The sequence below is a fragment of the Anastrepha obliqua genome, chromosome 4 (assembly GCF_027943255.1).
Source record: "Anastrepha obliqua isolate idAnaObli1 chromosome 4, idAnaObli1_1.0, whole genome shotgun sequence".
In the NCBI taxonomy this organism is placed as follows: domain Eukaryota; kingdom Metazoa; phylum Arthropoda; class Insecta; order Diptera; family Tephritidae; genus Anastrepha; species Anastrepha obliqua.
The window spans coordinates 116,950,943-116,964,684 of NC_072895.1; positions in this window are offsets into that span (position 1 = coordinate 116,950,943).

Here is a 13,742-nt window from a genome sequence, read left to right on the forward strand (position 1 = left end):
AACTGGTAAAAATAACCCGTTTCTCGCTTGCATTATTAGAAATCTGAAGCTCTTTTGCATACCCATTTTTCATTTTAATCTAATTAAAGAGACTGAAACTTTGATTTATAAGATGTTTGCGGTGGAATGAGCTTTATTTTTTATACAAAAAAAACTTTGGGGATGGCTTAAAGGAATTCTCCAGCCTAGATCCCTTTTTTCTCCTCCACTACATCAACAGCAATGGATGGCTGTAGACGGTTTTCTCTTCCCTAAAATTTTTCGCAGGTAGTGGTCCACATTATGGTATCAAAACGATGCTAATTGTAGTGTACTTGGAGTACTCTTGCCAACTAACCTACCAACCTACCATACAAAAAAAAAATTGGAAGAAAAATGGTCAAAAGTTGTCAAAACTGGTTAAAATAACGCGAGTTTCGCCTGCATTGTGAGAAATCTGAAGGTCTTTTGCGCACCCATTTTTTATATATTTTTTTTATTTTGAACAAAGAATTACAAACTTAAATTTATATGGTATTTGCGGTAGAATGCGCTATATTTTTAACAAAAAATTTATGAAAATTAAAATAGTTCACTTTCATTTGTTCTAAATCACTATAATCCATGTCTAAATATCCACAAATAAATAAAAAAATATTTCAGTTTGTTGCTTTATTGTTAAATCGGCCTTGAACATGAGAAGTACAAAAAAAAGAACTTTCTAAAAAATTATTAAATTACGTTTGCTGAATACCTATACAGGATTTTTTATTTTCTTTAGGGAGGTGGAAAAAAGCAAGTCTCGTAGCCACTAAAAACCCATCCCAGCTCAGTTTCTATCCCGCTGGACAACTGTTAAGTATTACTTCACGGGAGGGTGGTGGCCTGTTGCCTCTTCATGAAGATCTGAGCTGTTGTTCCGTGCGACGCAGTATTACTATTTTTGCCATATCACAGCGGAACGATGTTCTTCTGAGTCAAGCATAATATTCACTAGATTACCAACCGTAATTTGCTTCCCAACCTTAATACTCAATTCTTCCCTTTCGAACTCAAAACGAGGGCAGACAAAAACCTCAACTAAGTTGTTAGAAAAGGTGAAGTACGAGTCGTCTTCCTGCTTAAATCTATGCAGATAAGATTTAAAGCTTCCATGCCCACTAAGTAGTTGGCTCAGGTAGAAGTCTATCTGTCCACATTTTCGATTTGTCTATTTGGAGATATTCGGAATCAATCGATGCGTCCATCGTCCGTTCATTGAGTTCTTCCACACTTCCTGCCACGTGCCAATGCTTCGGACCTCTCGTATTCATCATACGCCGGGTTAATGCAGTTACTGCCTTCGCTGCTTTACCGCTGGTGTATGTTATGTTAGTGGCTGCTTAAAGCTCAACGTGCGCTCAATCATTACTCCAAGATATTTGATGTACAGCTTAGACTCCAGTGCGTGGTTGCCTACTGTAATATTTGCCGTCTCAACTATTTTCCTGCTACTAATAAGAACTGCTTCCGTTTTATGGTTTGCAAGGCACAAACCACTATTGCGCAGAGAAGTGGGCCCATCACAGAGCCTTGTGGGACTCCTCCAGTTACTCTATACAAATTAATTCCTTCGTCAGCTTTAAATTGTAGAGCTCTGCTAGAGTTTTTTCTTTAATTTTTTAGGAAAGGAGAGTTTATTGTGTAGCAAAAACCTTTTAATTAGAATTTCTAAAATTTTTCTGGGTATGTAGTTTTCTAACCTATTTAATTTTAGATAAAGTGCAAACTAAAAGTCACCCGGAAAACGCGTTGATTTTTGACAATTTTTCTTGCCTACTAGTATGTTGAGCGCTTTTTTCCGTGTAAAATGCCTTCGAAAATATGCTTTAAGTAGCTCAGATTTATTTAAGAAAATATTATTGTTGCCCAAAATTCTGTGCCTTTCAAGGCTAAAAAAAGTTTTATTATAAGCGAGCCGGGTAAGCTGAGGAGGGAAGATTAAAAATACCTTTCGAGTGGTTTCGTATTTATTTGCCTGCTTTTAACAACTCCTTTCCGCAATTGAAAATTTAAACGAACTTAAAACTTGCGTTCAGTAACAACTGAAACTTGAAAGTAAAGAGAAAGTACGACATTTTTATTAAGATAAATTTTCTTTCAAGTGCTTGAATCATGTAAATCGGGCCTAAGGTCAAAAATAAATTTAAAAAAAGCCAAAACCTATTGCATCATGGATTTTGTGATTCTCCTTAAAGAGCTACGACCTCACTGCTCGATAATTTGGAAAACCGATAACGAAAAAGGAAGCTAATCGAATGAGTTTGCACTGGAAGTGCGTCCTAAGCGCGTCTCTTATTGTGTGGAAAGAAAAAATTATAAAAAAAAATTAAAAAAATTGATAAAAAAAAATGATAAAAAAAATATAAAAAAATATGTAAAAAAAATTATAAAAAAAGGCAAAAAATTCTCTTTCACGTCTTCTGTCAACTAAAGACGGCTGCCTCGACGTGTTAGTTTGACTATTGGAAAGAGAAAAAATTTAGTCAGGGTCATTTCAAGCGAAAGCGGTGGAGGAGGAATTATGCGAGCTGACTTTTTGGAAAACTACCGAATTTGAAGAATTTGTGCACTAGCAGTGCACAACCTTCTTTTTCTTCGTCTTGACTGGCGAGCTAACCGCCTAAGTCATTTTGGGTGAGCTTAACAAAGTGTGCCAGCCATTTAATAATGCAAAAAATCATTGCCTTTTTTCTACAAACTTTACCCTTTGCGACGAATTTGCTCTCTTAAATATCCGTTAATGCTCAGGTAATATTTTTTATTTAAAGTCTAACCATTTTTTGTTGAATTTTTATAATCTCTTTGTGAACTTTTTAAATAATACCATCTTTTTAAGATTTCCAATTAATTTTTTGTCAAAAAGTATTTTCTCCTACATTTGTTTTTATCTTTAACCCTCGCTAAATTTCAAGCCTTGGTAGGTAGGTAGGTAGGTAAGATGGCAAGAGTACTCCAAGTACACTACAAGTAGCACTTACTTGCCGTTTCGATACCATAATGTGGACCGCTTGGTTGGTTGGTTTTTGTGGTGATTCTTCCAGAATCCAACTATCGCTTCCGCACCATTTTGTTGCCACATTCTCGTTACCAACTTGTTTACCAGTTATTTACGGCATGACTATATCCAGTCTGTGCGGTTTAAGAACATTATTAGGTTGTTGACATCTAAGCCAGACAGTTGTTCGAGACTCTCGAACAGCGGCCTGTCCAGGGTTAACATTCTGTCCTTCCATAGGGCAGGGCATTCACAGAGGAAGTGGAAGATTGTATCCTTTTTCTCCGGTTGTTTACAACTATGACAGTATGTGTTGTGAGGGATGCCCATTGTGGCTGCTTATTCTCCGACAGACCAAAATCCAATTATGACTGCCGTTAGTCTCCAGGCATCCCGTCGTTTCATGTTTAACAATATTGACGACCACTACCTGCGAAAAAATTTAGGGAAGAGAAAGCCGTCTGCAGCCATCCAGTGCTGTTACTGTAGTGGAGGAGAGAAAAGGGATCTAGGCTGCAGAATTTCTTCAAGTCATCCCCAAAGGGCACGCTAAGGAATCTCTAGCCACCAGAGCCGGACATTTGCAGAGAAAGTGTTCCACAGTCGCTTTCTCTGCAGGATCTCCACAGCTTCTGCAATAGAGGTTGTACGGAATTCCAAGCTTCTCCGCATGAGTACCGATCACCCAGTGACCACTGAACACCGCAATGAGTTTGGAAATTGAATGGCGGCGGATTGCCATCACCTTAAGCGTTCTGTTTCTATCGTATTGAGGCCATAGTGTTTTCGAAATAGCGCACGATGAGACAGTCCTCCATCTACCATGTGCTTTTTCTAGAAAGAAATTGTATAGTTTCCTTTAACAACGGTCAATGGGACACCGATGTCTGCGAAGGGGACAGCTGAAACCGATTCTGCCGACCCCTTTCTGGCAAGCTCATCGTCAATCTCATTTCCCTCTATATTCGTGTGCCCAGGAACCCAGACGTTTGAGTTCCTCCTTACAGGAGTTCACCAGAAGAGAGCTGCCATACGGCGATGACAGGGCCTTGATCGCAGCTTGACTATGGGAAAAAATATTAGTGTCTCCCTCCCAACAAAGATCTGGAAGCATTTTGTATGCCTGCAGGATCGCGAAGACCTGTGCTTGAAAAACGCTGCTTGTTTCTGGCAGTTTAAAGGAGACCAAAATGCTGGCTGATTTAGAGTAAACTCCCGCTCCCACTCCAGACTCCATTTTGGATCCCTCAGTGAAAACAAAGGTATCTATATCCACCTTGCACTAAAATGTAGAATATTTCTTTTGCAAATTTTTACTTTTTGCATTTCCAAAATTTAGATTTTGGCAGGTCGGCTTACCTATGTAGTATTATTTAAAGATATATTTTTCTTATTAAAAATTAATTTTTTTTGGACTTTAATTAGAAATCCTTGATATATACATAAATAAAAATAACAAAGATTTTAATTATAAAAATCTCTTTTTCACAAATTTCCACCTAAAGACCAAAAATTTTAATTTTTATTAGCTACTCTGCTTTAATCCGCTTTGTAGATATTTCATTTAATAGGTCTATGGATAAGTTCGTGCGGTTTTACAACAGATGGCGTAACTTGATTATTATTCCATCGATCCACATTTCCAAACATTCATTGGAGAGCTACTGTCGTAAGGCACAAACGTCAGTATAAGTTTTTTATTTGAAGCGTAAACAACAATATTTTTACCACACTTGAAAATGTCGAATTTCGTTCCAAATAATGTGTTTTTGCGGGGAATTCTTTAATATGAAGAAAAAAGCAGCCGAAAGTCATCGTATCTTGGTGGAAGTTTATGGTGAGCATGCTCTAGCTGAGCGAACGTGCCAGAAGTGGTTTGCATTGGAGGAATTGCTCGATCAAGATCCGGCTCAAACGCAAGAAGAGGTTGCAAAAACTTTGGGAGTTGATCAATCAACCATTTCCAAACGTTTAAAAGCCATGGGAATGATCCGAAATTCAAATTTCGAAAAAAAACCGCACGAACTTATTCATAGACCTATTATTTATTTTATTTTATCTCATTTCTACCAAACATATGCAGCTCCTCTCAACGTAGAGCGCAAAGGCCATAAAACCAAGCAATGTCATGTGTGGCAAAAAAAAATAAAAATAAAAATAAAAAATGTATAAAAAAAAAATACATAAAATTTTTTGTTTTTTTAAATCACCAAACAATGTCAGGCCTGTTGACCATGACATTCGTTACAAATAAAGTAAAAACCAACAATAAAAGCAAAATTTAAAATAAAAAAAATTAACACAAAAGGCCGTTATTTATGATAAATGAGGGAAAACATTTGTTGTGTCTGTCTAGGCTGCACTGTTTTGACAGCCGCACAAGCACAACTATCGCAAAAAAGTTTTCAAACACCACTGTTTTGCTTATGCAGCCGTTGGTGCCATGTGTGCAAAAGAAAATGCAGGTAGACATACACACACACACATACATCCCTACTGCATATAAATATTCCGACATGTGTGCGAGTTCATATAAATAAGTATCTGGTTGCAGGCACTCCAAATGCAACGGTTGAGATTTTCGGTTATTCCCTAAGCTGAGTTGTCAAAATTTGTTATGGTAGAGCTTTTCCAGCTGCTGTAGCTTTTGCAGCATTTTCAGGCATTCATTTCTAGTAAAATACTCAGGTTATTGCATATATTAATATGTAAATCTAAAGCACCACTAATTTATAATTTAAATTTTTACATATTATTTCACGAAGGTATTCGTATTCCTCCATGAAGTGCAAACACTTTTCCCTCACTCTTTATGTTGCAGTCTTGATAAATTTATTTATTTAAGCTTCTAATTACAATAATCATTTATACTCACTAAGAACAACAACAACAACAGCATTAAGCGTAAATGCATTTAACTAAATTAATATAAATGTGTCTGCGGCTTCAATAGCAAAACCAATACACACACACACACACATGCATGAGTGCTATGTAATTATATTCATGTATGCATGTGTGGAATTCTATGATATTAAAAAATAGCAATACTAATACTTAGTAGTAATTTGTATTCAGAGGGTGGCTGAGCAATTTGTTGACTGCTTGAGTAATGAGGCATATAAATTTTCAACCAAATGGAGTGGAGAGACAGTCGGAGAAATAATTTATATGAAATTAAATTGACCGTAAAATATATCACAATGTGTACTTAGGTAATAAACAGTTATAATTAATTATTGAAATAAAGTAAACAAATTTAATAGCCGAAAATAAAATAATAATATATAAAAAAATGCAAAGAAAAAATATTAAAAAAAATTAAATATAAAAAATAAATAAGTAACAAAAAAATGTAATAAACATATAAAAATAAAATAAATAACATATAAATATAAAATATATAAAAAAGAATCAAAAATTTTAAAAACTAAAAAAAAAATTTATAATAAAAAATTAAGTTTTTGATGAAATTTTTATATGCAATAAATTAAATTGATATAAAATAAAATGAATTAAAATTAAAATATGCAAACAAATAATCGACGCATAAAGAGAAAACCACATTGATAATAAAATAATTTAAATAAACAAAAACAACAAAAATTATAATAAAAAAAATATAAAAATTTTAAATTAAAATCGAATAAATTCAATTAAAATAACGTAAAATAAAATACAATGGCAATATGCAAATAAAATATAAGAAAATATTTGAAAAAAATAAATAGATAACAAAATGATATAATAAAAGCAATTTTAGTCAAAAACATAAAAAATACTCGCCACTTTTTAAAAATTTAAATAATAAAAAAAAATTGTTTTGATGAAATGTTTATATGCAAAATATTAAATTGAAATAAAGTGAAATGAAATAAAATAAAAAAATTTAAAATGCGCAAATAAAAAAAAAACAAAAACATAATGGCATAATGACATAATATTAAATAATCTAAATAAAAAATATGAACAAATTGTAATTGCCAAAAAACAACAATAAAAAATTATAATAAAAAATATAAAAATTTTTTAAAACTAAATGAAATACATTCAATTAAAATATGCAAATAAAAACATTAAAAAATTTAAAAAATAACAAAATGATGTTATATAAAATGGACAAAATACAATAAAAAAAGATCAAAAAGTAATATAAAAATAAAATTTGAAAACAAAATTAAAAAAATAATCATAAGAAAAGAAAAGAATTTCAAAAACTGAAATGAAATATATTACAATAAGATAAAGTACATTTAAGATACGCAAATAAAACTTTTAAAAATATTATAAGTATATTAAAAACAAATAGAAAATATCATACTAGCTTAATATAAAATAATTTAATAAAAAAATGAAGGGTTCAAAAACACATAAGAATTAAAGAAGTTATCATTACTATTATTAATAAATGAATTAAACAAAAGATAATGAAAAGAAAAAAGTTCAAATATGCAAATAAAACATTAAAAAGAAAAACTAACAAAATGATGTTTTATAAAATTATCTAAATATAATAAAAAGCAAAAGAATTAAAATTAAAAAAAGTTTACAAAACATAACAAAAAAATAATCATAAGAAAAATAAAAGAAATTTAAGAACTTAATTTAAATGATTAAAAATAATTTAAATTAATTGAAATAAAATACACTTAAGATATAAATACAAAAGTATTAAACAAATAAATAAAAAATGACATAATAATTTAATATAAAAAATTCTAAATAAAAAAATTAAAATCAAGTAATCAAGTAAAAACTAATAAAACTATTTTTTATAAAATTACTTAATTAAAACTTAAAAAGAAAAAACTGTAAAAATTGTAAAAGGTTAAAATAAAAAACAAATAATTTGTACAAAAAACTATACAAATTTTAAAAACTAGAAAGATGTAAATTGAATTAAATTAAGGTAAAATTACATACAATCTGTGTCAGAAGAAAAGAACCGGTATTTTTCTTGTAACTTCAAGATATATTTCGTTCTGCTTTTTGCTGCTTAATAGTTCCACTCAAGGGCTGCGCCGCCAGTGCTGCTAACTCAGGTTAGTATCGTTCGAAGCTTTCCCGTAAATGCAACCAAACAAAAATGAGTGAGAAGTACACAAAGCGTTTGAGGCGGTATTTTTATGCACGCATTCGAAAGGGCCGAAATTATCTTACGCAGCGGCTGCAAAAGTAATTAAACAATCAAAAAAGTTTGCTGGGATGTGGAATCAGCGGTATAAAGTGTACAAAAATGTTGATGACTTTTCCGAGTGCGGTTTTTCGACTACGCCAAGCACGCACAATTCTTGCTAAAAAGGGAAGGGATGTGAGTATGAACACCATCAAACGACGACTGAAGGAGGCGAACATATCCTACCATCTCACATAGTCAAAACCACTACTCTCAGAAAAACACATTGAGAAACAGCAAAACAAGAAAATGGGGTCACAGTATTGGACTGGCCTTACCAGTCCCCAGACGCCAACCCCAAACTAGGAAAACGCCTAGATGCGGAAGGCCAGTCCCTGATTTAAAGCAACTCATGCGTCAAGCTCGCAAAATCTAGTCCTGTTTGTCGCCGAGTTACGCAGAAAAGCTGGTTCAAGGCATGAAGAAGATGCCAGGCTATACTCGACAAGGACGAAGACTACACGGATTATTGAGTATTTACGACTCGTAGTTTTGTACATACTTTTATGTAAAAAAATTTTGAATATATTTCTTTTATACTTCATGAATAAACACGGTTCCTTTTTTCTGCCACAAACTGTAGATAAAAAAATTCAAAATGCAAATAAAAAATAAAATAACTTAATATAAAATATAAAAATAATTAAAAATTAAAAAAAAAAATTTCAAATTAAGTAAAACAAAACTATTAAAATTATATTATGCAAAATAGCATAAAAGAAATTATACATTTTTTAAAAAGGCTTAAAAAATTTATAATAAAAAGTGTTCATGTCACAACATATTATAAAATTATCTCGTTCAGATATTCTGTATTTAGATATACAGCGAAAGTAGCAGAACAACTTATGGGACAAATTCCAGCGGTGCGATTGACTCCAGCGCGACCATTCTTGCATAGCGGCGTCGATTTTGCTGGTCTAATTGACGTACGCCAATCGGCTCTTCGTAATGCTAAAACATCAAAGGGGTATAACATATTTGCACAGTAAAAATTTTAGTTTAATATTAATACCAATTTGGTGTTTATATATAACAATTCCAGAAAGTATAAAATTAAAACCATTCCGGTTTCAGAAAAGAGAGAGAGAGAAGTTAATTAAAATATTCTCTTTAAAAAACCAAGAATGAGACTGAAATATATACTTTAAGGGTTTAAAAATAACAAAATAACTTTTAGGCCAGCGCCGGCAGCACAGCGCGATAGCCTAGCGGCTAGCAATGTGGGCTTCCAATCCAAAATCCTTGGTTCGAATCACAAAAAAGAAATTTTTTTTATACATTTATTTTATTTTGTTTTATGATATGTTTATGAGGAGATTTTTTTCATGGCAGAAATACACTCGGTGTTTTGCCATTGCCTGCTGATGGGCGACCGCTATTAGAAAAATGTTTTTATTAATTTTGCTTTCACCGAGATTCGAACCAACGACCTCTCTGTGAATTCCGAATGGTAATCACGCACCAACCCATTCGGCTACGGCGGCCGAATATATAAGTGAAGTAATAATAATAATACTAATACTTTCTTGGTTTTACTTTAAAGCAAATAATACTAAAGTTCAGAGTACATTAAAATTAATTGAGAGTGAGAAAATTTTTTAATACTTTTTTGGTTTTACTTTTAAACCAATAAATTTTAAATTGAATATAATTGAAACTTAAACTGAAACCAAAATAGCTTGAAACATTAAAGAGAGCATTTTAATGTTTTTTTGGTCTTACGTTAAATCTAATAGGTATTAAATTTCAAAAAACGCAACGCTCAGCACCAATTAAAGTTTTGTTTTAAACCCATTTTGGAATTAAAATAATTGTAAGAATATTTCCTCGTCTTAAAATAAAACTTTTTAGAATTAAAAATCAAATTTAATTCCAAAATTGTATAAATTCAATAGCAACTGGTATTAAATATAAACCATCATTTTTTACTGTGCGTATATTCCTGTGTATGGTATCAAAAGCAGTCCACTTGGAATGTGTCTCCAGTTTATCTACCGAGGCCTTTATCGCAGCTTTTCGGCGCTTCGTTTCACGTAGAGGAAAATGTACGCAACTATACTCAGATTGTGGGACAAACTTCGTTGGTGCCAGCAGTCTACTGCACACCATGAATCAGCGCAACACAGCATCAATACCGGAAAACCTCAGAGCATGTTTTGCTAGCGAAGGCACAACTTGGAATTTAATCCGCCAGCCTCTCCACACTTCGGTGGTTTTTTGGGAAGCTGGGATAAAATCCAAAAATTTCACCTTTAGCGTGTCTTGCAAGACCGCGCTTTGAATTTCGAAGAGTTGATTACACTTTTATATCAAATAGAAGCTTGCCTGATTTGAGCGGGCAAAGAGGGCTCAATGAAGAGGAATGAGGAAAACTGCGACGCACTTACACCACGACATTTTTTAATTGTAGAACGAACTCTTAATATTCCTGATGAAAACTTACTTGATTTCGCTATATCTGGATTAAGTCGGTGGCGTATGGTTGAACTCTTAAAACAACACTTTTGGCGTCGCTGGTATTCGGAGTATCAAATGTTTTATTCTTAATTTCGTTTTTCGATATTGGGATGATGTGCTTTTATTTGCAAAGACCTCTAAATATTTTTTTTGTTTGAAAGTAAATGCAAATTCTTTAAATATTTGAACTAAATTGGTTTGGTTCTTCCTTTTAATTATTATCATAAATATTAAAAACTAAAAGGACGTATATTCAATTAAAATAATGAAAAATGAAATAAGTTAAATAATAATACAATAAAACATAATAAAAGAAAAGAGAAACAGGATTAAAACAAAAAACGTCCGTGAATAAAAAATATGCAAAAATTTAAGAATAAAAAAAAAGAGAATTAAAGCAAAGAGTATAAAAAATAAAAATAAAATAAAAATTGTCCATAATATCTTTGGTATGTACCAAAATCCTGAAATAACCTGGAATAAAGGTTAGGTAAGGTTAGGTTGACCTGGCTGGCTGAAAGCCATCACATAGTCCTATTGGTCCTTAGTGGTATCAGATGGAGCTAGACCCTTACGTTTTCTTGTAGTAGGCTTCTTGTTGTAGGCCTCTTTTGCGAATCTAAGTAAGATCTGAAGCTCCAACCCCTCTAAATGAAATAAAAGGAAAGAATAGAATAAAAGGAAGTAAAATAAATTAATTACGAGTATTGAAAAAAAACAATTACAAAAATACCTTCAACTACCTTGCTAGTAAAAAAAAATTATTCAATGCCGCGCCAAGTTGTTTTGCCTATACCGATTGTCTTTCTCCATGGTATAATTTAAGTTGACATAGGATAAATACTACGAATATTCTATAAAAATGCGAAAGACCTTTTTAAAGCAAGAACTCTCTGGGATGATTTCTGAAATTCTTACTGCCTTGATCGGCATTGCTCTTCCAACAAATACTCGCACATATTCCACTATTCACACAAATTGCAAATTTCCAGCCGCCCAAGTACCGGAAGAAAAGGGGGAAAAAAGGAAATAAAATACCAAATCTGGCAAATTCATTCAACTGAAATAATTGGCAAAGAGATAAGCGGTGAGTGCAATGAGTGGTGCACTTCATTGGCGGCGGTGCAAACAATGTGTTCACATTGATATGCCCAAAAAAGGCCAATTCACTCAAACACAGGCAAAGGGCTGGTAAGGCAGACACGCAGAGACGCAGACAGATAGGCACAGAGAACAGTGAACAGACAAAGCGCGTTCAGCTTTAGCTGGCAGGCAAATTATGCGGACAGACAAGCAGAAAACGCACAGGCAGAGTGCAAATTCACAGACAACGCAGACAATCGAGCACAAATGGCAAATAGAGGAACGAATGGCCAACCGGCAAACATTTTCATTGCCAACTGAGAGTGGCAAAGAAATAAAGAAAGTAAGAGCAACAAATGTGTGCATTAACAGACAACAGCAGCTAAATGTTTGCTGCAGTCAAAAATCATGGTAAATAAAAAGCAGAAATGAAAATAGATAGAAAGAAAATGAAAAAAAAGAAAAAAAAGTAGTGCCACGAATTAAACAAAAAACTTGCATGCTGTGAATTGAAGCTGTTGGATAAATTGATTGGGTGTCGTTTTTCCGGCTTTTGTGTTTCATTACATATGTATATTTTTGTTGTTATTGTTATTTTTTTGTAGATACAAATATTGGCAAGTTTCAGTAGTGCTTTGGTGTGAGAAGTAGTGCTTTTGGAACCACAGGCTGTATGTGTGGTTTTTGGCTGACATGGCGGCGAAGGGTGGTGGAGGCAAGAGGGCGGCCTATTGAAGTGCCTCCGCGACTCAGTTGTACGAGTAAAGAGATGTAGAATTGGGCTTCAAATACCACTAAACTTCCATGCATCTATATTTGTATGCCCGTAACTGCACTGGACAGACAGGCTATTTAAAAAAAATCTTTTGTAAATTTTCAAAAATTGTTTGGAACGGACAACACAAATTTGTGTAGGGGAATTGGCGGGGCAATTATTTTCAGGATTGGTAATGATCATCTCGGCAGCAGGCTGTATTTAATTTTGCAGCCAATTGCATTTTTTCGGCAGGCGTTGTGCTTGCATATACACTTGCGTTCACAAGAATGGCAGCGTGAGATGTTGCAAATTTTTGACTATTCAGTTATTTTTTATAAAATTTTTATTTACTACTAATTACAACTTACATCCTAACGAAAACTGTGTATGAAATTAAAACAAAATCAAAATTTTTTTTACGAATTTCAAACTTTTTGTTTAGAATATTAAAAAAAATTATTTGTGCCTACTGATTGTGTCAGTTTAAAGTCGTTTAAATTTCGCGTTGATTTTTGATAATGTTTTTGTTGACCGGTTATGCATTTGTATCCATATATTTTTTATATAGAGATGCAGTTCAAAATACCAAAAACAAGTGCGTGCAGCGTAGTAAACATAACAGAAGTGAAACTTTCAAGGCAGGCGAAGAAAGAGGGAGAGACCCGAGAGAGAATGCGAGAGAGAGAGAAAGAATGTATATCTAAATACATTCACAACATTTGCAGAGAATAAAAATAGACAGAATTTACAAAGAAACAGAGAAGGGTCGACCGGTGTATTCCAAGCGTTTATCACCCGCACAAACGCAGCGATTCCAGGACCACAGCAATGGCACAAATTACCGCAAGGCAATACCAATAAATCCGACGCCGGAATGGATAGCAGTTTATAAAGGGTTTTTCAATTGGCGCGGGTCGATTTTGGCGCCCTGTGGCAGCCATTTTGTTTTGGTCACATCTGTCAAATCTTTTGTTTATTATTCAATTGTTTATGCCAAATCATCATGGCAAGTTACACGATTGAACAGCACGTTCAAATGATAAAACTTTATTATTAAAATGAGTGTTCATTAACGCAAACGTTGCGCGCATTGCGCCCATTTTTCGGTAGACGTGGTGGCCCTTCCAATTTCTTATGGCCCATATTGAACCATATGGACCTAGACGACATGTGGCTCCAGCAGGACGGCGCTACGTGCCACACAGAAAACGCCATTTTTTTCCATTTCAACATCTACCCGCCCTTATTGA